General features: G+C 52.7%; 1 protein-coding gene across 5 annotated transcripts in view; it reads right to left on the bottom strand.

The window, feature by feature from the left end:
* LOC116955769 (phospholipid-transporting ATPase IA-like) overlaps positions 1-17,139 on the bottom strand; it is a 139,629-nt gene extending 122,490 nt beyond the window's left edge. The window contains exon 1 of one of the 5 annotated variants that reach the window (XM_076053575.1): positions 16,857-17,139. The gene's annotated coding sequence lies outside the window, so the exon portion shown is untranslated. The other 4 variants (XM_032977085.2, XM_032977084.2, XM_076053573.1 and 1 more) reach the window with 4 other exon arrangements.
* Between the last annotated feature and the right edge of the window lie 8,915 nt (positions 17,140-26,054).

Here is a 26,054-nt window from a genome sequence, read left to right as displayed (position 1 = left end):
CACCAGGATCAAGACATTTCATCCAAATGCTGGTGGACTGAATGTGTATAGGCCTAGCCCACACAATCCACAAACGCACAGGCAACCAGCAAACAAGGCCAACTATTTATTTAAAAATCAGAATGCATTTCTGGCAATCAAACAGGAGGTGCTATGGTGTCCAAACAGCAAAGAGAAAACTTCTGCAAGGCGTCTCCACTAACCACACACAGTATTTATGGTAAAGTCTGCAAACAAACATGCTGTTTATTTAAAGACACATGGTATGTAGTTATCTGGTTAAACAGACCAAACAAACTGATAGCTTATCTTAGGTAAATGTACATGTGTGTACAGCCCTTTGCCAATCAACTGTTGGATGATGGCCTCCCCATGCCCTGCAGGTTGCTGTGGTTATTTTGACCTTACTTACTTCCACGTGCTGGTCATTGCTGGCCTGGTGAAGACAAGAGGCAGCATTGTCGTGGGATGGTTCAACAAAGGACTTTGCTGCACTGCCCCCTCAACTAAGAGGCATAATAAAGATAATAAAACAATAATCGGACAAGGGTACATATACCACAGAACACAACACAATAAAATAGAATGTTAAGTCCATAGCAGAATACGAGCCTTCTTGCAGTGGACCTTTCCCAGGAGTATTTTGTTCACAACAAATTCGTTGTTCCCCCAGGGCGTCTTTGCTCGGGAACACGGGGCATGGCATAGCCCACCGCAAAGGCAACAAAACTCGTTGTGCACGGTAACGATGGTGACGACGATGACGATCACCCCCACTACCTCGTCGTCACGCCGCCACCACCAACGCCGCCACCACCAACGCCGCCACCACCAACGCCGCCTCCTCCTCACCGGGTTCCCTGGCTCTCGTCGAGACTCAGAACCACCCGGTGGCGCCAGCAGAGGGGACCACGCACAAGCTGGAGGGCGGCAGCAGCACGAACCGCGTGGCGAGCTGGCGCCCATCCGCCCTGCCCCAAGCTCTGCGGTCCTCTAAATAGCATGGTGGTATTACTGGGCAATCAATGAGTGTTTATGTGGGAGGAAAGCTAAGGACTCGGAGAAAACCCACACATGCGAGAGGGCAACACTCTATCCCCGCAGGGATGCGGCGGATGATATTGGGGTACATTGTCTCCTCCTCGGCGCCCACGGGAGGAAGAGAGTTCCGCGGCTGTTTGTGCGATCCATCAACCGCCGCCCCCCCCCCGATCTCCACAGTGCCGGATTATAGGCATGCACCGCCATCACCACCTCGCTAAACAGCAGTGCCAAAGAGAGCATCAACGGAGTCTCAAGCCTTCTTATAAGGAGGATCCTGCTCACAATGCTTGGCCTATTCACATTAAGTACAAGTCAGTCATGCAGCCTGTCTTCACAAGGACAAAGTTAAAAACAAAATTTATGAAACCAACATCACTGATAAAACTGCCTTGCATCACCGACCTGAATAATCGTCAAACTTTGACATCCACCAACAAATTTGGCCATGGGGCTTTTGTGGCCTAGGTAAATGATCACCAACAAAGCAGATAGCTCATCGTCGTGACCATTGGTCCCCTACATTGCGTTGCTTCAGAATTGGCCCTTGCTCCACTCTCTGGAACAACAACCGCTCGCAGAACACAGCGGCCTTCCGTCAGTCGTCACGTGTCGATCGCTCCCCAGCGGCGGCGTCCCGCACCACGCTCCTCACCACGCTCCTCACCACGCTCCGCACCACGCTCCTCACCACGCTCCTCACCACGCTCCTCACCACGCGCTGCACCACGCTCCGCACCACGCTCCTCACCACGCTCCTCACCACACGCTGCATCACTCGGCGCTGCTGCCGCCCTTCTGATGGTCGCCCACCGCTGCTGCCCGAGGGCCTCTCCACACCACGAGGGCCTCTCTACACCACGAGGGCCTCTCCACACCACGAGGGTCCGTGAGGGCCGCGTGGGCCGTGAGGGCCACAAGGGTCGTGAGGGCCGTTTGAACTTTACCGCATGGAATGGCGTACGCGGTAAGCGGATCTCATGCAGCGCGTGAGGACGCACAACGCGCCGGTACAACGTGCCCCTGCGCGTACCGAGTTGCACCCTGCGTTGGCACCTAGCGCGATGGCGTATGCACACGACGCCTCGAGTCAATCCGCTGGTGGATGGGGGGGTCGCAGGGGTCGTTTGACCGACTTCACCACCGCGCCAGTCGGCGCGGGCTGACGAGGGTAGGGAGGAGGAGCGTAGAGGTACGGAAGTACGACGACGATGACGTGGATTTTTCTCCAGGTCCCTGCGGTTTTTTGCTCCACATTTAGAATCAACATCACGCGTTTAAGAGTATTTGGCTGCTATAAATTACCACGTGATGATATTCACTTCTTAGAGCTATCATTGTGATGGCCAGGTCGGTTCTGAAAAAGAGTTCAGTGGGCCTTACCTGGCAGAATAAAAAATTGTTTATAGTTTAGTTTAGAGACAGCAAGTCCAGCGGTAGAGTGAGCGGCCCGCAAGCACAAGGTCACGAGTTTAAAACCCTGCTTGGGGGTTTACTCGGTCCGTCATCCCTCCAGGGTCGATAAAATATTTACCGCTTTGTGGGGATGTCAACAGTGGTTGTCCTATGGGTAGACTCATCTCTGCCATAGGAATATGGAATTTACACCACTTGTTCAGGGATGTGAAAGGGGTGGGGGGGATGAACAGCAGAAAGGGAGCGAGGCTCCACCTTGTACAGATCCTCCTGTCAAGGCAGACCAAAAGGTGGCACGGAGCAATCTGGAAACTAAGAGAAAGTGGCCATCCGTGTCCATCTGTACACCGCACGCTGCTGCTACCGCTACTGCCACTGCTGCCCCTGCTACGACTGCTGCTGCTGCTGCCACTACTACTACCGCCGCTGCTGCCACTGCTACTACCGCTGCTGCTGCCGCCGCTGCTGCCACTGCTACTACTGCTGCCACTGCTACTACTGCTGCCACTGCTGCTGCTGCTACTCCTACTACCGCCGCTGCTGCCACTGCTACTACCGCCGCTGCTGCCGCTGCTGCTGCCACTGCTTCTGCCACTGCTACTGCTGCTGCTGCCGCCGCTGCTGCCACTGCTACTACTGCTGCTACCGCTACTACTGCTACTACTGCTGCTACTACTACTACTGCTGCCACTGCCACTACTGCTGCTGCTGCTACTGCTGCTGCTACTACTGCCACTGCTACTACTGCTGCCACTGCTACTGCTGCTGCTGCTGCCACTGCTACTACTGCTGCTGCCACTCCTGCTACTGCTGCTACTGCTGCTGCCACTGCTGCTGCTGCCGCCGCTGCTGCCACTGCTACTACTGCTGCTACCGCTACTACTGCTACTGCTGCTGCTACTACTACTACTGCTGCCACTACTGCTGCTGCTGCTACCGCTACTACTGCTGCTACTACTACTGCTGCTGCTACTACTGCTGCTACCGCTACTACTGCTGCTACTACTGCTGCCACTGCTACTACTGCTGCCACTGCTACTACTGCTGCTACTGCTGCTGCCACTGCTACTACTGCTGCTGCTGCCACTCCTGCTACTGCTGCACATTTAGCGGTGGCGTCCGGTGGGACTCGGGGCAGCTGGACGCGCACACAGACGGGTCCGCGATTACCGGCCCGATCATAGAGTAGCAGCACTCACCGCTCTTAAGGGTTAGCGAGTTTGAACCCTGTACACGGTCATCGGGAAATACTCTCATATGAAGGTCTAGTGCTTGGCTATTTGATTAATTAAGCGATTCATTAACAACGCTTAAGTCCACGCTTAAGTCCACGGGTGAAAAATCGCTGAGAGCCGTGCCGACGCAACGGAGCTGCACACAGGAGGTGGGGGGTAGGAAGGGGGGTGGGAAGGGGGGGGGCCCTCGCTGCCCCAACTGAGTGAGGCCATCAAGGCGGGAGAGGGGGAGAGATGAAAATGTAAATGGGGGGGGGGGGGGTGATGACGGGGGAAGGGAAGTATAACCAACCTAGCGAGGGCAGTTTAGGGTACCAAAGAGGGCAGGCAGGAGAAGCGGTGTAATCGCTTTGATTCATGGGCTAATCGACTAGAAATAGTCCCCGCACGTGCCACTGCACAGGAGGCGATGGGCGAGACTTGGTGACCATTTCTGCATCGTAACTTCTGGGCTGTCGGGGGTCTCCTGCCTTCTTCGGGCGGGGGGGGGGTGAAGGGCCACCGTTGTTGCATGGGCTCGGGTAATCGACCACAAAGACGCAGTCGATTTTACATTTTTAGCACTGCAATGTCACTCACACCGCATTGGATATCACGGGGTTTTATGTGAATCTATGGGTCTCTGTGCGAGTCTATGGGTCTCTATGTGAGTCTATAAATTTCTGTGTCAGTATATGGGTCTCTGTGAGTCTATTGGGGTCTATGCGAGTCTATGGGGCTCTGCAAGTCTGTAGTCTATATAAGTCTGCGCAAGTCTACATTAGTCCATGGGTCTCAATGTTAGTCTATGGGTCTCTATGTGAGTCTATGTTTCTGTGCGAGTCTATGGTCTCCATGAGTCTGCACGAGTCTACGATAGTCTATGGGTGTCTATGTTAGTTTATGGGTCTCTATGCGAGTCTGCAGTCTCTATGAGTCGACTGTAGTCTATGGGTCTCTATGCGACTGCAGTGAAGGGTAATCCACCACTCACGGCACCGATCACTGCCCATGCAAGCATGAGGTACAAATGGAATCAATCTGGAGACCCTGTGCAGAAATGAACGGCTTTCAAACACAACGCCCACAATTATAACCTCGGTCCGTTGCTTTTCAAATGTCACATGGACAGAAGACGGCTGCAGGCAATGCAACAGTGGCTACGCTGGCCAACGCCCGCCTAGCATAGACACTTCAAACGATGATGATGATGATGACTATCATCATTGTTATGCTTGTTTACCCAGGAGAGTCTCAGGACTCCTTTTCACGAGGGTCCTGTCGGGTCTGCACAGCTGGCCGGCGATGGTTGCTGTGATTCCAGCTGAGTCATTGGCGGTATCATTTTTCAAACTCGACAATTTTGCACCGTGACGCCAGCACGCGAACTACTTGTTGTGCTTAGTTTGTTGTCCTTCCCCCGCATCTCCGATTGGCACGGTTGGTTACGTGCGGAGCGAAGGAACTTCAAAACACATAGGTACACAGAGACCCACAGACACCCAGACCGACAGAGACCCACAGCAACCCACAGATTAGCACGGTTGGCTACGTACGGTTCGAAAGAAGTTGAATATACACATGTACTCTTGCGAATGACGATACGGGATCGTTAACATCCAGCGTGAAGCAGTTTAATCCACCTGCAGTATTAACCAGGGCGGCCAGTGGGGTCGAACCGTGAACCCGTGCAACAAGCGGCGAACGTGCTTACTGCTGGGCTACGTCACGGCCCCAACCATGAACACGAGTCATCCGTGTCATTCATTTCCGCGCCACACGAGTGTCTCTGCTTCTCTGTGCACTGCCAGGCCCACACACCTGACCAATCAGTTGCACCTCTCATGTAATCTACAACTGCTGGATGAGGGCCTCCCCACACCGTGTGGGATATTGGGGGTTGTTTGAACCTCGGTCTGGTCTTGGTGGCCAACGAGGGTTCATGAAGGTGCAGAGCACAGAAGTGGGAGCGTCAAACTGCAGCACAACAATCAATGTTGCTGCACTGCCCACGACACAGCACCGTCACTGCCTACAAAACATGTTTAGCATGAGGTTCGCCCATACAAGCACTATCCACACTCAACCATGGCTTGGCTTCCCAGAGCTTCTGACTCACGATGAGATCGTAAACCTGACATCCGGGTGCCGCTGGTGGCTACGCTGCACGCTGCGTCGAGGAGCGGCTGTACCCTGGCGCGCCAACAGATTGCGGTACAGCCAAATGTGGACTCCACCTGTTCCCTTTGTACAGGATAGAGTGTTTCCCCCTCGCACACGCATTTACGTATGCTGAACTTCTTTCACACCGTAAGTAGTCAATCGTGCTCATCAGAGGTTGCAGGGAAGGACAACAATCTAAACACAAAAATGAGTTTTCAATCGAGATTATTTAAAAGTACATCGCTCCAGTGGGACAGCATGTAAGAAGCGCATCAGAAAGGGCTCGATGCAGCGACCGTCTTTGCTGGATGGCCGGCCAAAAGCTCCGGTTTTCTCCCAAAACCAAACACTCATTAATTGGCCGATAACACCCACATATATAGAGGACGGCAGAGCTTTGGCAAGGGCCGGCTCATCGCGTGGCTGCCTTCCCGCTCATCTGTGGCTCCTGCTTCTCGTGCCTCCGGGTCGTCGCCTCTCTCTGTACGAGAGGGCAGAGCGGACGCTGCGTGGTGGGTTATGGGACGACGCTAACATCAGGCACATCCTGGGCGATTGGTCATAACCGTATTAAGCGAACATTATCAATGCTATCGAACGGACACGTGCGAATATACTTAATAATCTGAAAGCCAGCTCTAAAAATACAATGGGTTTTAAGTCTCTGGCAGTAAAGACTACTTCTCTGGGCGAATTTATATATAAGTGTACGTCAAAGTGGTATTTAATGGCAAAGTCTGCTGCTATAAATATGAAGCAAATGAGCTGCCAATATCCTCTCGGCGTGTCGCCCGCAAGATCGTATCACAAAGTGTCTAACGGCTATTAATAAATATATAACATTTATCACACAAAGCAACAGACAGGGGAAAAAGACGAGGAAAACGGCGTCGGTCGTGCTCACGGCTGCACGGGAGACATCGTCACGTTTGTTGTTGTTGTCGTTGCCAGCCGCTAACTGTCCGCTGTATGAATGCTGAACTTCTCCCATTATCTCTTTGATTCCCTCCTATCCTGAGTGAGTCGCCAGGTCTCTATGTCAGTCTATGAGTCTCTGAGCGAGTCTATGGGTTTCTGAGCCAGTCTGTGGATCTCTGAGCGAGTCTGTGTGTCTCTGAGCGAGTCTGTGGGTCTCTGAGCGTGTCTGTGGGTCTCTGAGCGTGTCTGTGGGTCTCTTAGCGAGTCTGTGGGTCTCTGAGCGTGTCTGTGGGTCTCTGAGCCAGTCTGTGGGTCCCTGAGCGAGTCAGTGGATCTCTGAGCGAGTCAGTGGATCTCTGAGCGAGTCTGTGGGTCTCTGAGCGAGTCTGTGGGTCTCTGAGCGAGTCTGTGGGTCTCTACGTGAGTCTGTGGGTCTCTGAGCGAGTCTGTGGATCTCTGAGCGAGTCTGTGGGTCTCTACGTGAGTCTGTGAGTCTCTTAGCGAGTCTGTGGGTCTCTACGTGAGTCTGTGGATCTCTGAGCGAGTCAGTGGATCTCTGAGCGAGTCTGTGGGTCTCTAAGCGAGTCTGTGAGTCTCTGAGCGAGTCTGTGGGTCTCTACGTGAGTCTATGGGTCTCTGAGCGAGTCTATGGGTCTCTGAGCCAGTCTATGGGTCTCTGAGCCAGTCTGTGGGTCTCTGAGCGAGTCTGTGGGTCTCTACGTGAGTCTGTGGGTCTCTGAGCGAGTCTGTGGGTCTCTAAGTGAGTCTGTGGGTCTCTGAGCGAGTCTGTGGGTCTCTGAGCGAGTCTGTGGGTCTCTGAGCGAGTCAGTGGATCTCTGAGCGAGTCTATGGGTCTGCGAGCGAGTATACGGGTCTGCGAGCGAGTCTGTGGGTCTCTGAGCGAGTCTGTGGGTCTCTACGCCAGTCTGTGAGTCTCTGAGCGAGTCTGTGGGTCACTGAGCGAGTCTGTTGCTACAAGCCGCTAGAGACCCACAGACTCGCTCAGAGACCCACAGACTCGCTCATTTTCCTCCACCCCCTCTCCTCTCCAGAGGCTCCTCCTGTGCAATTCTGGCCTCCCAACTCTAATGCTGCCTGCTTCTCTTCCCTTCTCCCGGCCTCTGCTCTAACAGTTTGTTTGGTCTCTCGTAAGCTGTTCCCGTGACACGCGCGGTGCCCACTTACATTCGGTTCCTCTAACAGCAGCATTAGCAGCAGCAGCATCGCTGACCTCTGCACTTTTCCTTCTTTATATTACTTAAAGCTATTCTCTTTGACTTCCTCCTAAAATATTTTTTCAAACTAGATCCTCGCACAAACTCGTAGCTTTGTTGTCGTTTCATAGTTAACGACAAGAAGTTCGTGTTTTCTTTATGTGTGGGAACTTTAAAATGATCCTTTTTATAAAAAGCAATTTAAAGAAAGCGGCTTTTGAAAAGAGATTGCAAAATGGGTCCACAACTGCGGTCCGAGTGGCACGGTGACACGCAGGGGGCAGGCCCGCCATCGCTATCACGTTACCACGTGCGGCACGCTGCGTGTCCCAGAGTTTGCCCGCATGCGTCATAATTTCTAATTCGAGAATGACAATGGCCAAGTGCCTGGGTGGCCCAGGGGTCAAAGTGCCAAGCTGGCACGGCTGCAACCCCCATAATCATTATTATTGCTCTGCCGGTTCACCCAGGAGAGGCTCATGACCGAGTCTCAGGACTCTTTTCCAGAAGGGTCCTTCCAGGTTGTCACAGTCGAGGGGGGGGGGGGGAAGCTTTGTAGACTCCAATGGAGTGATTTGCGGGGAATTTTCTAATTTGGCAAAATGTGTGCCCCGACGCTGGCACGCGACGGCCTACCCTCGCGGACGCCGTCGCGGAATCTCCCGCATCCACTGTGATGCGGACGGCGCGTTGTAGTTTTTGTGATGGTGACACGCCACAGTATCCATCAGCGTGGCCACTGGATTCGAACCAGGAAATCTCTGCGACGAGCGACAAAGGCGCCTTTACTAAGCCACGTCACCGCCCCGACCCTGGGTTCACATTCGGGTTTTGGCCGGCAGTGATGATACCAAGATTCTAAAGTGCGGTGAGATCGTTGGTCCAAGCACCAGTGACTGCATGAAAGAAATCCATCGCGTTAAATACGATTTGCCCCATAATTCAGTGTAAAATTCTGGCTGAGGAATGAACTCTTTTGCTTCACTGTGATGCAACGACCACCTCTGTAGATGGGCACCTAGGGAAGTGCAGCGTCCCGAATGTGGATAAGAAGCAACTTGAAAAGACCTCCGTGTAGTTGCGTAATATCTCCTTCTGCAGGCCACTGGCTACCACAGGGCACTGCACGGCTTTGCGACAGTTCCCAACGGACGCTTCTTTGCGCTCCCACGTTTAGATGCTGCTGCTGCTGCTGACGGCACAGTCGAAATAAAACTGGGGGCGAAAGGACGCTGTTTGATAATGAATGGGCAAATGCTTTAATGACGAGTGTGTTTTAGTGCCGAAGCCAGAGGTGTTTTGTTTGGATTCCATGGACACATTCAAAAGGCCAAAGGCAACACGGGCAGAATGTTCAGTGGAGGAAACTCCAAGTGCCCGACTGAAAAAATTTGACCATTTGTTGATGTCACCTACTTATCTGTGCAAAAGCTTAACATGAGCCTCAAGGCATTTTCTAAGAAGCTTCCTGACTCAGAATGTTTATTCGGTGACTTCTTTTGAGGAGTGTAATGATAACATCAGGAAGCAGGACCACCCAGAGAAGCTGACGAACCACTCGAGGTAAAAATGCAAAGGTGCAGCCCCGCAACCCCTCGCTCGTGTCACTGCCGGTGGAAGGATCTTTTTTAGCGAAGCTCCAAATACACCCTCCAAATTAAACTCAACTAAAACTATGTTTTTTTATTTTACCAGCTAAGGCCCACTAAGCTATGTAGGTCTTTTTCAGAAGCCATCTGGCCACAGATGCGAGCTCAACGAAGTGGCTTATCATCACGGTGAAATTGATAGCAGACAAATAATCTAAACACATGTTGATTCTAAATGTGCAGGTAATAACGAGAAAAATCCACGCGACCACTGGGAGAACATGCAAACTCCAAATATGCAGGTGTCATAGTCGGGATCGAACCCACAACCTCCTGTATAACAGACAAGGTAGCTAACATCTCGCCTTTGCAGAGCCCCACACGGACTACTCTTCCATGGTGGCCAGGCGTGTTGAAATAAAAATGTTGGCGTACCCACACTTTACCCCACAATACGTGTCTTGCCAATCAACTGTGATGAACCCATCTTCACTGCTGGGGGCAGGACAGTGGTGGGGTGGGGAATTTAAGACAATTGCACAATAGCTTTAACTGCAGCCCCGGGAGATAGAATCGACAAGTCCTGGATTGTGTATGCGAACGATTACACCATGGCAGCATCCCCCTTCATACCAAATGAACGCTGACAGGGAAATGTCCACAAGCGCGAGTTCACACACCCCAGTCACTGGACTGCCATTCCATAGCGCTCTTTTGTTCTGTAAGGATGTTTGACAAATCCTTTTTAAGGAATGTTTTGCATCATGTGGGATGACACCACAAATGCATGGGGAAAACCCAACACTGCTACCTCCTGACCCACCAACCCTTGCCTCAAAGCGCTGGATCAGTCAAACAACCGGTTATGCAGAACCCTGCACTCAATTAACCAGTGCGATGTAGAATAATACAGCATGTTCATCTTGTACAAAGACGTGGGGATAGGCAAAGGGACAGAGGAGGGTCTTGAGTTCAAGCTTGAACGGGGTCAGGATCTCTGAGTAACGGTAGCGATGTTAACAACCTCGCCTGGTATACAGGAGGCAGTGGGTTAGATCCTAACCCTGACGTCTGTATGTTTAGTGTTTGCATGTTTTCCCCTTGGTCGCGTGTATTTTTCTCCGGGTCCTCCGGTTTTCACCTCCACATTCAGAATCAACATCACGCGTTTAGAGTACAGTATTTGACTGCGAAAATGTCGACATGATAATCCACTTCGTTGAGCTATTACTTGTGGCCAGGTTGCTTCTGAAAAAGGGCATTGTACGGAAACCACGGACATATTTATGTTATAGAGAGAGAGGCAGTCAGTCAAAGGCAGATGAGGAGTGGAATGTGTTGAGTTTGGACTTCAGCAGGGACAAGAGATTCAATAGCATGGGTGGCAGGGGGAAGTTCCAGACAAAGGGGGCATCAGAGGAGAATAAGCAATCATACGAGTTTGTTTTTGCTCTTTATAAATGCTTCATTGCTGTACTTTATTTTCTTTGTTTTGCTTTCGTCATTTTGGTGATCCAAGTCACTCGTGTGAATGGGACTTTCCCAGCCTCTCGAATTCGCCCATCTGTGTCGAAGCGCTGCTTCGCTCAAAGGTCCCTTATCAGCTGATAGTCCGAGTCCTCGTGCTCACCTGGTTCATCAAAATAAGCTTAAACGCCGGATCAGGCCCACTAAGGCCAGGGAATTCCCCATCGTACGCACAGGAGGCCGTGCATGCAGGGTCCTGTGTGTGAACCAAAACTGTGCCGAGCGTGGGATTACGAGCTCGGAGGCTATAGTCTCACCCAACGCCACCCTCCTCCGCGCCCTTGCATGACACTCGAGATAGTAACATTATAGAGACCCACGCGGCTCGCGTGGACATTAATACTGCAGCCCGATACGACTGTACGATGTGAATATGGAAACGCAAAAACACAACTACTCAAACCTGCTCGCTGAAAAAAAAACAAATTCATGCAATTAGCTCTCAACGTCAAGTAAGACGGGCACGCGCCAGCCACCTACACCTGCAGTGCAGGTGTACGTGCGGTCTCGTTTGTCAATCCATTGCTTGATGAGGGCCTCCCCAACGCCGTGCAAGTCATGGCGATCATTTGACTGTACTTCACGATGGTCGATATGGGCGGATAAAGGTGTGGGCCCAGCATAGAGGTTGGAGCACAACGACGAATTCTACCGACAGCGTGGGACAGGAGCACAATGTCTGACTTGGCGCTAGCAGCTTCATTTTCAGAAAGCGGATCTCAAGGCATTGCCCCGTGGTAGCGCATTCAACGCCTGTTGCGGAGACTCATCCTCACCATCAGCTGCAGCTTCCGGTGCTCCCTTAAAACACCGTCATCTCTTCTACCCATGCCCATTCTGCTACTGCTACCCCCTGTCCCCCAGCTACAACCAGGCCTACCCCTATCACGATCCCAACCCCTATCGATACTATTCCAACCCTTCCTTAACCACTCCCCCCTGTTCTCCTGTCACCATAGCTACACCACCACCTTTAATAAAAACCCCACTCTTTATTATCTAAACCACTATCATCTTATATACACATTTGTTTATGGTTATAAAGGGGCCCAGCTCAAGTAGAACACGGGGCCCAGCTCAAGTAGAACACAGGGCCTCAGCTCAATTAGAACACGGGGCCTAGCTCAAGTAGAACACGAGGCCCAGCTCAAGTAGAACACGGGGCCCAGCTCAAGTAGAACACGGGGCCCAGCTCAAGTAGAACACGGAGCCCAGTTCAAGTAAAACACTGGGCCCAGCTCAAGTAGAACACTGGGCCCAGCTCAAGTAGAACACGGAGCCCAGTTCAAGTAGAACACAGGGCCCAGCTCAAGTAGAACACGGGGCCTAGCTCAAGTAGAACACAGGGCCCAGCTCAAGTAGAACACAGGGCCCAGCTCAAGTAGAACACTGGGCCTAGCTCAAGTAGAACACTGAGCCCAGCTCAAGTAGAACACGGGGCCCAGCTCAATTAGAACACTGGGCCTAGCTCAAGTAGAACACAGGGCCCAGCTCAAGTAGAACACGGGGCCCAGCTCAAGTAGAACACTGGGCCCAGCTCAAGTAGAACACGGGGCCCAGCTCAAGTAGAACACGGGGCCCAGCTCAAGTAGAACACTGGGCCCAGCTCAAGTAGAACACGGAGCCCAGTTCAAGTAGAACACAGGGCCCAGCTCAAGTAGAACACTGGGCCCAGCTCAAGTAAAACACGGGGCCTAGCTCAAGTAGAACACAGGGCCCAGCTCAAGTAGAACACTGGGCCTAGCTCAAGTAGAACACTGAGCCCAGCTCAAGTAGAACACGGGGCCCAGCTCAATTAGAACACTGGGCCTAGCTCAAGTAGAACACGGGGCCCAGCTCAAGTAGAACACGGGGCCCAGCTCAAGTAGAACACTGGGCCCAGCTCAAGTAGAACACGGGGCCCAGCTCAAGTAGAACACGGGGCCCAGCTCAAGTAGAACACGGGGCCCAGCTCAAGTAGAACACGGGGCCTAGCTCAAGTAGAACACGGGGCCCAGCTCAAGTAGAACACAGGGCCCAGCTCAAGTAGAACACGGGACCCAGCTCAAGTAGAACACGGGGCCCAGCTCAAGTAGAACACGGGGCCTAGCTCAAGTAGAACACGGGGCCCAGCTCAAGTAGAACACGGGGCCCAGCTCAAGTAGAACACGGGACCCAGCTCAAGTAGAACACGGGGCCCAGCTCAAGTAGAACACGGGGCCTAGCTCAAGTAGAACACGGGGCCCAGCTCAAGTAGAACACGGGGCCCAGCTCAAGTAGAACACAGGGCCCAGCTCAAGTAGAACACGGGGCCCAGCTCAAGTAGAACACGGGGCCTAGCTCAAGTAGAACACGGGGCCTAGCTCAAGTTGAACACGGAGCCCAGTTCAAGTAGAACACAGGGCCCAGCTCAAGTAGAACACTGGGCCCAGCTCAAATAGAACACGGGGCCCAGCTCAAGTAGAACACTGGGCCCAGCTCAAGTAGAACACGGGGCCCAGCTCAAGTAGAACACGGGGCCTAGCTCAAGTAGAACACGGAGCCCAGTTCAAGTAGAACACAGGGCCCAGCTCAAGTAGAACACTGGGCCCAGCTCAAGTAGAACACGGGGCCTAGCTCAAGTAGAACACTGGGCCCAGCTCAAGTAGAACACGGGGCCCAGCTCAAGTAGAACACTGGGCCTAGCTCAAGTAGAACACTGGGCCCAGCTCAAGTAGAACACTGGGCCCAGCTCAAGTAGAACACGGGGCCCAGTGCAGCATTGAGCAGAGAAGCCAAATGCACCCCCAAACGGACACCGGCAGGATCCAACTCATTGCATGTCGTGTACATAGTGGGTGGTAGGGACCTTTGTTAAAACTCTGTTCCCACAGTTGGTTGGCCTCCCGCTTTCATTATTCTGTTCACAGTGATCTTAGTGAGAGGTTGATGAGGCTGTAGTTAGCTGCTCCAGTGTGGGTTGGTGCAATGGGAGAAGACCATATACATGGGAGCATAGTACAGTGCAACGGCAATCCACATAATTGCACATCTATCGGTGTATATCGATAGTGTATAGTATTGATACAATATACAGAGCAACAGTTTACGAGATAAGGATATCGTGTGCTCTACAGTAGAGTATCTAAACACGATATATTATTACTAACACTCTGCATTGACAGTTGTTTTCATTGGACATTAGCGAAGTAAGAACACCAGGAAGATAGCGATACAGACGACACAAAAGCACTGCACTATTACACAGTACAGTGATGTATTAAGCATGCACTGGAATGTGTCCATGACTGCGCTAATACGAAGCTATGCACTTAACATTGTTTACGCAATGTAACAACGTACACTGCTGCACTAGTTTACATTCTGTGTGTATTGCCCTTGATGGAAGTTACACGGTGCAGCACAGCAGGTCATAGTGCCCAGTACTAAAGTCCACACGTGGACATTTCGCACAACCTACAATAGAAACACCGCTATCCACATTTAAAATGTACAAATCATCATCACAGCTGTGGACGCAACTCATGCGCACTGTCCTGTATACAGAACAATGTAAACACATCTGCGGACTGCATTGCAACCTTACACAGCTGTTTATGTAATACATTTGCATGTTTTGTACTGTATACGGCGATAATGTAACGCAGTAGGATTCCAGCACTAAAAGCTGAACATATAAGACTACACAGTCAAGGCTGTATATTCATGTTTATTAAACATTACTGATGTATCTGCACTGTACGCGTGTGTCGTGCTGCATCATGCTGCACGACTGTATTACGTTAGTCAGTGCTGAGTACACAATGTGTACAGTAAACACAACTCGCTCTCTCCTCCTTACACAAGCACTCAAGCTGCCGCGCCCAGCTACTCAGAGCGCCATTCCACGTTCCCATGGCAAGAGGATTGTTGTTGCATTCTGTTGTTGTTTTATTGAAACTAAACCCACAACTCCCGAACCCGCGCCAAAACTCCCCTAGCCACCCACAGGCCCCCCCCCCCTCCCGCCACTAATAAGGCTGTTTGCCCGAAACGTCGAGACGAAAGAGTCGTTGCGATGAGACCATCCCAGCTCCAGCTGCAGGAGAGCGGTGAACGGAGGCGTCGCGTAGCCGTGCACACGGGAAGGGCGCGCGAGAATCACAACAACAACAACTACAGTAACAACTACTACTACAGTAACAACAACTACTACAGTAACAAATACTACAGTAACAACAACTACAGTAACAACAACTACTACAGTAACAACTACAGTAACAACAACTACAGTAACAACAATGTCAACAACATGTACAGACGTCTAGCAGCTGACCACAACAACATGTATAGTCGTCTAGCAGCTGACAACAACAACAACATGTACAGACGTCTAGCAGCTGACCACAACAACAACATGTACAGACGTCTAGCATCTGACCACAACAACAACATGTATAGACGTCTAGCAGCTGACCACAACAACATGTACAGACGTCTAGCATCTGACCACAACAACAACATGTATAGACGTCTAGCAGCTGACCACAACAACAACAACATGTACAGACGTCTAGCAGCTGACCACAACAACAACATGTACAGACGTCTAGCAGCTGACCACAACAACATGTACAGACGTCTAGCAGCTGACCACAACAACAACAACATGTACAGACGTCTAGCAGCTGACCACAACAACAACAACATGTACAGACCTCTAGCAGCTGACCACAACAACAACATGTACAGACGTCTAGCAGCTGACCACAACAACATGTACAGACGTCTAGCAGCTGACCACAACAACAACAACATGTACAGACGTCTAGCAGCTGACCACAACAACAACATGTACATACGTCTAGCAGCTGACCACAACAACAACAACATGTACAGACGTCTAACAGCTGACAACAACAACAACAACATGTACAGACGTCTAACAGCTGGCCAAAACAACATGTACAGACGTCTAGCAGCTGACCACAACAACAACATGTGTAGACGTCTAGCAGCTGACCACAACAACAACATGTACAGACGTCTAGCAGCTGACCACAACAGCAACATGTACAGACGTCTAGCAGCTGACAACAACAACATGTACAGACGTCTAGCAGCTGACAACAACAACATGTACAGACGTCTAGCAGCTGACCACAACAACAACATGTACAGACGTCTAGCAGCTGACAACAACATGTACAGACGTCTAGCAGCTGACCACAACAACAACAACCACGACAACAACCACGACAACAACAACAACCCGTCTGTACCGGACTGGTCCCCACATCAAGGCGTGCCCCAACCCTGACACGCGAGGCTAAGCCGAGTTGAGCCTGGTCGAGTGTGTGTACTGTATATATGTACTGTATATATGTACTGTATATCTACAGTACATATATACAGTACTGTGTATATCTACACAGTACTGTATACGTGTACACGATGTGTGACCACCGCACATTCATTCGTAGCTAGGACCCTACTAGTGCAGGGCGACTACCCTGTCAGCAAAGATCCTCGTGCAACGACGTAGAGCCGTGTTGTGCTGTACTCTCCTATGCTCCCACCTCCTCCCGCCCACCACTGACCAGGCATAGGGTCTGCGTCATCCAGCAGTGGATTCACACACAGAGAGCAGAGCAAGCAGCGCACACACAACCCCCACCTCATCTCCTTACCTCGTCTCCACCACGTCTCCTTACCTCGTCTCCACCACGTCTCCTTATCTCGTCTTCTTACCTCGTCTCCTTACCTCGTCTCCTTATCTCGTTTCCTTATCTCGTCTCCTTATCTCGTCTCCTTACCTCGTCTCCTTATCTCCTCTTCATGGTCTCGCTCCTCATTCTTCCTTTCCCGTCTCCCGCAGCAGCAGCAAACGCGGCGCTGGTTAATCCGATGCAGTCCACTGTCTGACTTCCTCTGTTCAGTGTGGGTGTTGTGACGATACTCACACGTGTGTGTGTGTCTGTCTGTGTGTCTGTGTGTCTGTGTGTGTGTCTATGTGTGTCTGTGTGTGTGTCTGTGTGTGTTTGTGTGTGTGTCTATGTGTGTCTGTGTGTGTGTGTCTGTGTGTGTGTCTGTGTGTGTGTGTCTGTGTGTGTGTGTGTCTGTGTGTGTGTGTCTGTGTGTGTGTCTGTGTGTGTGTGTGTCTGTGTGTGTGTCTGTGTGTGTGTGTGTCTGTGTGTGTGTGTGTCTGTGTGTGTGTGTGTCTGTGTGTGTTTGTGTGTCTGTGTGTGTGTGTCTGTGTGTCTGTGTGTGTGTCTGTGTGTGTCTGTGTGTGTGTCTGTGTGTTTGTGTCTGTGTGTCTGGTGTGTGTGTGTCTGTGTGTGTGTCTAGCGGGAGCGATAGTGTAGGGGTTAGCGCGCTGCGCTATGAACCTGGCGACCCGGGTTCGATTCCCGCTCACGGCCAACACCAGTGACGATTATCTGAACCGGTCCCGGGCCTCCCCTAGGTCGACTCAGCCTCAAATGAGTACCTGGTGCAGTGTGTAAACATCGCCACTAGGGAGACAAAGGCGGTCGGGCGTGGTGCTGGCCACCCACCCCCTCGTGTACCGTTCCGGCCTTCATAGGTGCTCGCTAACAGCACTTGCCCCTACAGTCTGTTAAGGCTATATGGGGAATCTTTGTGTGTTTAACTCGTGGTTGAAAGATCTGGGCACGGACCCATCGGTGAGCTCCTCCGGCAGGCAAGGCTGCGTTGGCTGGGTCATGTAGCCCGCATGCCCAGCCACCGCATGCCGAAACAGCTTTTGTTCGGCCGGATTGAGGTGGCTAAGCGGGCGCGGCACGGGCTAGAGAAGAGATGGAGTGTTGTGGTACAGGAGGACGTGGAGCTGAGTGGACTTGCCGATGACTGGTACCAGCGGTGTCAAGATCGGCCTCTGTGGAGGAGGCTCGTGAAGGACGCTACTGGGCAGTTGGAGGCAGTCGCCCTCCAACAACAACGGAGGGCAGAGGAGCGACGCTCACAACAACGAGCGGAGCGCCGGGTGGCTAAAGCACAGCAGGTTGGCACAGTAGGGGGCACAGGTGGTGCATCAGCCAGTCATCTCAGTCAGTCGACCCGTGGCACCTGGGTCTGCCCCGTGACCTCCTGCCAGCGGGCGTTCGACACTTCACGTGGCCTCAAGGTGCACATAGCCTGGCACAAGCGTCGTGGTGACGTCACCGCCACTTAGTGGCGAATGGCGGTTGTTGAGTGTGTGTGTCTGTGTGTGTGTGTGTTGTCTGTGTTTGTGTGTGTGTGTCTGTGTGTGTGTGTTGTCTGTGTGTGTGTTGTCTGTTTTTGGTAATAGCTGCTCAGTCAGAGGAGGAGTTGGAGACGCTGCTGCTGAGACTGGAGCGTGCCACTAAGAGGTGGGGCCTTACCATCAGCCCCACCAAAACTAAGCACCTGCCTGGGTATTTTGTACCATCAGACACTCCACCCCACAACTCCCAATCGGTGATGGGGCAGTTGTGGAGAGAGTGGAGAGTTTCCCATACCTGGGCAGTGTGCTTATGGCTGGCTCCAGTTTAACAGCAGAGGTCTCTCTCCGAATCAGTCGAGCGGCAATATCTTTTCATCGGTTGCGTAACGCTGTGTGGAAGCTACCTGGTCTGTCGCTCCGCACTAAGCTTCAGGTCTTCTCGGCCACGGTCATTCCCTCCCTTCTCTACGCTTGCGAAACGTGGACCCCCCTAATGGAACATCTTCGCCGGTTAGAAACATTTAGGCTGGCCTGCCTACGATCCATCCTGGGTTTAACCAGACTGGATTGTGTGAGGAGCTCACAAATCCTTGAAAGATCTGGGCAGGGTCCCATCGGTGAGCTCCTCCGGCAGGCAAGGCTGCGATGGCTGGGTCATGTAGCCCGCATGCCCAGCCACCGCATGCCGAAACAGCTTTTGTTTGGCCGGATCGAGGTGGCTAAGCGGGCGCGGCACGGGCTAGAGAAGAGATGGAGTGATGTGGTACAGGAGGACGTGGAGCTGAGTGGACTTGCCGATGACTGGTACCAGCGGTGTCAAGATCGGCCTCTGTGGAGGAGGCTCGTGAAGGATGCTACTGGGCAGTTGGAGGCAGTCGCCCTCCAACAACAACGGAGGGCGGAGGAGCGACGCTCACAACAACGAGCGGAGCGCCGGGTGGCTAAAGCACAGCAGGTTGGCACAGTAGGGGGCACAGGTGGTGCATCAGCCAGTCATCTCAGTCAGTCGAGCCGTGGCACCTGGGTCTGCCCAGTGACCTCCTGCCAGCGGGCGTTCGACACTACACGTGGCCTCACGGTGCACATAGCCTGGCACAAGCGTCGTGGTGACGTCACCGCCACTTAGTGGCGAATGGCGGTTGTTGTTGTTGTCTGTGTGTTGTGTGTGTGTGTCTGTGTGTTGTCTGTGTGTGTGTCTGTGTCTCACCACGTGACGAGTGTCCACCTCTCTGTGTCTCTCAACGTGAGGAGTGTCCACCTTTCTGTGTCTCACCACGTGAGGAGTGTCCACCTCTCTCTCTCTCCACGTGAGGAATGTCCACCTCTCTGTCTCTCACCACGTGAGGAGTGTCCACCTTTCTGTGTCTCACCACGTGAGGAGTGTCCACCTCTCTGTCTCTCACCACGTGAGGAGTGTCCACCTCTCTGTCTCTCCACATGAGGAATGTCCACCTCTCTGTCTCTCACCACGTGAGGAATGTCCACCTCTCTGTCTCTCACCACGTGAGGAGTGTCCACCTTTCTGTGTCTCACCACGTGAGGAGTGTCCACCTCTCTGTCTCACCACGTGAGGAGTGTCCACCTCTCTGTGTCTCTCACCACGTGAGGAGCGTCCACCTTTCTGTCTCACCACGTGAGGAGTGTCCACCTCTCTGTCTCACCACGTGAGGAGTGTCCACCTCTCTGTCTCACCACGTGAGGAGTGTCCACCTCTCTGTCTCTCCACGTGAGGAGTGTCCACCTTTCTGTCTCACCACGTGAGGAGTGTCCACCTCTGTGTCTCACCACGTGAGGAGTGTCCACCTCTCTGTCTCACCACGTGAGGAGTGTCCACCTCTCTGTCTCACCACGTGAGGAGTGTCCACCTTTCTGTGTCTCTCACCACGTGAGGAGTGTCCACCTCTCTGTGTCTCACCACGTGAGGAGTGTCCACCTCTCTGTGTGTCTCACCACGTGAGGAGTGTCCACCTTTCTATCTCACCACGTGAGGAGTGCCCACCTTTCTGTCTCACCACGTGAGGAGTGTCCACCTCTCTGTCTCACCACGTGAGGAGTGTCCACCTCTCTGTCTCACCACGTGAGGAGTGTCCACCTCTCTGTCTCACCACGTGAGGAGTGTCCACCTTTCTGTGTGTCTCTCACCACGTGAGGAGTGTCCACCTCTCTGTCTCTCACCACGTGAGGAGTGTCCACCTCTCTGTCTCTCACCACGTGAGGAGTGTCCACCTCTCTGTGTGTCTCACCACGTGAGGAGTGTCCACCTCTCTGTCTCACCACGTGAGGAGTGTCCACCTCTCTGTCTCACCACGTGAGGAGTGTCCACCTCTCTGTCTCACCACGTGAGGAGTGTCCACCTCTCTGTCTCACCACGTGAGGAGTGTCCACATCTCTGTCTCACCACGTGAGGAGTGTCCACCTCTCTGTCTCACCACGTGAGGAGTGTCCACCTCTCTGTCTCACCACGTGAGGAGTGTCCGGCAAAACAACCCCCTACCTCCTCGCGGTGCCGGACGGGGAACCCTGTCGTGGACAGTGCTGTGGGGGGAGGAGCCAAGTCCGATTGGCTCCTCCCCTCATGGCGTCTGTGACCACAGTGGCTAAACGGGGGCTCTGGAAGGGAGCGAGGTGCTGGTAACCCCTCCACCTTCAATAAATTACCACTAAACCACGAATTAAATATGTAACTAATAAGCTTGTGCCGGAGGCCCCGGGGGGACAGGCATCTATGACGTCTCCTGGCCAAACCCCATTTGGCGGAGCCAGGAGATTGAATCTCTACCCTCGGGGCGCCTCCAGAAACAACGAAAAGCCACTTTGTGTGGCCACGTGGAATGTTCGAACGCCCACTGCGGAGGAGAGGCTGCCACTGCTCTGTCGGGAGCTGGACCGGTACCGCATGGATCTCTGTGGCATTCAGGAGGTCCGGTGGACCGGTTCTGGCTACTGCCATCATGAGGGGTGGACAGTCCTCTACTCGGGGCAGCAGACTGCCAAACAACAGGGTGTGGCTCTTTTTTTAACAAAAGAATGAAGGGGGCATGGGAGCGTGGCGGTGAGGTGTGGGAAGCTGTAAGCCCCAGGCTACTTTGGGCTCGCCTTCCCATCAACCGGAGGCGAGGAGTGGTGGTCGTGGTTGCTTATGCCCCCACCGAAGACGAACATCCGTGGAGGGATGCAGGCAAAGCCGATGAGTCAGATGCCTTCTATGACCTGTTACAGGTGCTGGCTAAAGTGGCCCCTCGGGATAGAGTCATCTTGTTGGGTGACTTCAATGCCCGAGTTGGTCATGATGCTGGCACCTGGTCTGGAGTGATTGAAGGGCATGGGCTAGATCAGCTCAATAGCAAGGTAGGAGGCTGCTAGATTTTTGTGCAGCCCATTGGCTTGTAATTACCAACACGCTGTTCCGGCATCGGCACATCCACACAACATCATGGATGCATGCCGGGTCCAAGCAAGAACATCTGCTGGACTACATAGTGACGGACCAGCGGATGCGAGCCCATGTCCTTGACACCAGGACCTACCGTGGAGCTGATCTGCCCTCTGACCATCTACTAGTCATCTGGTGGTGGGTGTACACCCAGGACCCCATTCCAACCTAAAGTGGACTGGTCTCAGTTATCTGATGAAAGATGCAAGCGAGAATTTCATCATCGCTTGTGGCTGGGATTGGCATCGTCCCCGACTCCTGATGTCGAGGGTAAATGGGCAAGGTTTAGGACTGTGACTCATGCAGCTGCAATGGCTGCTTTGGGTACGCGGTCCAGACCTCCCCAGAGACCCTGGCTGACAGAGGAGGTGTTCAGGATGGTTGAGAAAAAGCGACAGGCCCACTGTCATCGGCTACAGAATCCAACATCAGAGAATGAAGAGGCTTACCGCAGCCTTCGCTCGGAGGTTCGGAGAGCCGTGAGGCACTGCAAGGATGGGTGGTGGTTGCGGGTTGCTGAGGAGATGGAGTCTGCCACAGTGGCCCACGATCACAAATCTCTATTTAACTCAATCAAAAAAGTAACCTGCAGCGCCACACCTATTACCATCATTAGGGGAAAAAACGGTGACCCAATCTCCGACCCCCAGGAACAGGTTTGTAGATTTACTGAGCATTTCTGTGAGGTCCTGGGGGAGGGAAAATCCCTCAGCCAGGAAAACATCGTGGCACAAAGTGAGGATGACCCTGCTGAGGCTGCGGTGCCTTCAAATATTGGAAGAAGTCACCCCCTGTGAGTGGCTGGCTGAGGTGCTATCTGTTGAGGAAGTACTGAAGGCGATCCGGAGTCTGAGACCAGGAAAGGCAGCGGGCAGAGATGATCTCCCAAGCGAAATGCTGAGGGAGGGTGGCGTTTGTGCACAGACTGCCCTATATGACATCATAACAACAGTCTGGACCACTGGACGGGTTCCGCAGGATTGGAAGGATGCCCTGGTGGTCCCCCTCTTTAAGAAGGGAGACCACACAGACTGTCACAACTACAGGGGAAATCTCACTCCTCAGTGTGCCGGGAAAGGCCCTGGCAAGGATTATTCAACATCGCCTTACCAGGCATGCTGAGGAGAGGCTTGCGGAGCCCCAATGCGGTTTCAGGAAAGGGTGGTCCTGCACAGATGCCATATTTTCTGTCCGTCTGCTACAGCAGAGGTGTAGGGAATTCCAGCAAGACCTACATCTTTGCTTTATTGACCTGGTCAAGGCCTATGATACCATCAGTAGGCTTGGGCTCTGGGTTGTTCTTCGTGCTTTTGGAGTACCTGACCCTCTGCTCACGATCATTAAGGATCTTCATGATGGTGAGCGGGCCCGGGTAAAACTACGTGGCCGGGAGTCAGAGCCATTCCCTGTACACCTTGGGGTGCGACAGGGATGTCCTCTGGCTCCCACATTATTTAACATCTATTTCGACCATGTAGTTTGTGAAGCCTTCAATAGCTGTACCAGGGGAATCTCCATATGGTACAGATATAATGGGAGGCTGATCGATGCCCGGGTGCGGTCAAGGGATGGCTCCCTATTGCTCAACCACGTTATGTATGCTGATGATTTGGTAATAGCTGCTCATTCAGAGGAGGAGTTGGAGACGCTGCTGCTGAGACTGGAGCATGCCACTAAGAGATAGGGCCTTACCATCAGCCCCACCAAAACTAAGCACCTGCCTGGGTATTTTGTACCATCGGACACTCCACCCCCACAACTCCCAATCGGTGATGGGGCAGTTGTGGAGAGAGTGAAGAGTTTCCCATACCTGGGAAGTGTGCTTATGACCAGCTCCAGTTTAACAGCAGAGGTCTCACTCCGAATCAGTCGAGCGGCAATATCTTTTCATCGGTTGCGTAACGCTGTGTGGACGCTACCTGGTCTGTCGCTCCGCACTAAGCTTCAGGTCTTCTCAGCCACGGTCATTCCCTCCCTTCTCTACGCTTGCGAAACGTGGACCCCCCTAATGGAACATCTTCGCTGGTTAGAAACATTTAGGCTGGCCTGCCTACGATCCATCCTGGGTTTAACCAGACTGGATTCTGTGAGGAGCTCACAAATCCTTGAAAGATCTGGGCAAGGTCCCATCGGTGAGCTCCTCCGGCGGGCAAGGCTGCGATGGCTGGGTCATGTAGCCCGCATGCCCAGCCACCACATGCCGAAACAGCTTTTGTTCGGCCGGATCGAGGGGGCTAAACAGGCGCGGCACGGGCTAGAGAAGAGATGGAGTGATGTGGTACAGGAGGACGTGGAGCTGAGTGGACTTGCCGATGACTGGTACCAGCGGTGTCAAGATCGGCCTCTGTGGAGGAGGCTCGTGAAGGACGCTACTGAGCAGTTGGAGGTAGTCGCCCTCCAACAACAACGGAGGGTGGAGGAGCGACGCTCACAACAACGAGCGGAGCGCTGGGTGGCTAAAGCACAGCAGGTTGGCACAGTAGGGGGCACAGGTGGTGCATCAGCCAGTCATCTCAGTCAGTCGACCCGTGGCACCTGGGTCTGCCCCGTGACCTCCTGCCAGCGGGCGTTCGACACTCCACGTGGCCTCAAGGTGCACATGTCCTGGCACAAGCGTCGTGGTGACGTCACCGCCACTTCGTGGCGAATGGTTGTTGTTGTTGTTGTGTGTGTCTGTGTGTGTCTATGTGTGTCTGTGTGTCTCACCACGTGAGGAGTGTCCACCTCTCTGTCTCCCACACCCGCCTGTCTTTCCGGCCCAGACAGAATCTGGGATTATGTTATTAATTAATTAAGACAGCGAATCCGGATTCCGCCAGAACGGCGACGCTCGCCTCTGAGAGGCACGGAACACAGAAACACTCTCGCACACACTCTAGTCACACACACACACACTAGTCACACACACTATACTCACTATACACACACACTAGTTACACACACACTAGTCACACACACTATACTCACTATACACACACAAGTCACACACACTAGTCACACACACACACTAGTCACACACACTATACTCACTATACACACACACTAGTCACACACACACACTAATCACACACACTATACTCACTATACACACACACTAGTCACACACACTAGTCACACACACTCTCGTCACACACACACACTATACACACACTCTAGTCACACACACTATACACACACACTCTCGTCACACACACACTATACACACACTCTAGTCACACACACACTATACACACACACTCTAGTCACACACACACACTATACACACACACTCTAGTCACACATACACACTATACACACAGACTAGTCACACATACCCTATACTCACTATACACTTACACACACTCTAGTCACACACACACTATACTCACAAACTATACTCACTATACACACACTCTAGTCACACTCTAGTCACACTCTCACACTATACACACACACTAGTCACACACACTCTAGTCACACACACACACTATACACACTATACACACACTCTAGTCACACACACACTATACACACTATACACACACTCTAGTCACACACACACTATACACACTATACACACACTCTAGTCACACACACACACTATACACACACACACTAGTCACACACACACTATACACACACACTATACTCACTATACACACACACTAGTCACACACACTCTAGTCACACACACTATACACACACACTAGTCACACACACTCTAGTCACACTCACTCACTAGTCACACTATACACACACACTCTAGTCACAATATACACACAACAACAACAACACAACAACCGCCATTCGCCACTTAGTGGCGGTGACGTCACCACGACGCTTGTGCCAGGCTATGTGCACCCTGAGGCCACGTGAAGTGTCGAACGCCCGCTGGCAGGAGGTCACGGGGCAGACCCAGGTGCCACGGGTCGACTGACTGAGATGACTGAGATGACTGGCTGATGCACCACCTGTGCCCCCTACTGTGCCAACCTGCTGTGCTTTAGCCACCCGGCGCTCCGCTCGCTGTTGTGAGCGTCGCTCCTCCGCCCTCCGTTGTTGTTGGAGGGCGACTGCCTCCAACTGCCCAGTAGCATCCTTCACGAGCCTCCTCCACAGAGGCCGATCTTGACACCGCTGGTACCAGTCATCGGCAAGTCCACTCAGCTCCACGTCCTCCTGTACCACATCACTCCATCTCTTCTCTAGCCCGTGCCGCGCCCGCTTAGCCCCCTCAATCCGGCCAAACAAAAGCTGTTTCGGCATGCGGTGGCTGGGCATGCGGGCTACATGACCCAGCCATCGCAGCCTTGCCTGCCGGAGGAGCTCACCGATGGGACCCTGCCCAGATCTTTCGAGGATTTGTGAGCTCCTCACACAATCCAGTCTGGTTAA

Source organism: Petromyzon marinus, chromosome 61 (genome assembly GCF_048934315.1).
Source record: "Petromyzon marinus isolate PM22_M1 ecotype Great Lakes invasive population chromosome 61, UKy_Petmar_22M1.pri1.0, whole genome shotgun sequence".
Taxonomy (NCBI): Eukaryota; Metazoa; Chordata; class Hyperoartia; order Petromyzontiformes; family Petromyzontidae; genus Petromyzon; species Petromyzon marinus.
The sequence above is the reverse complement of the archived record's forward strand: the minus strand, read 5'-3'. Positions and strand labels throughout refer to the sequence as shown.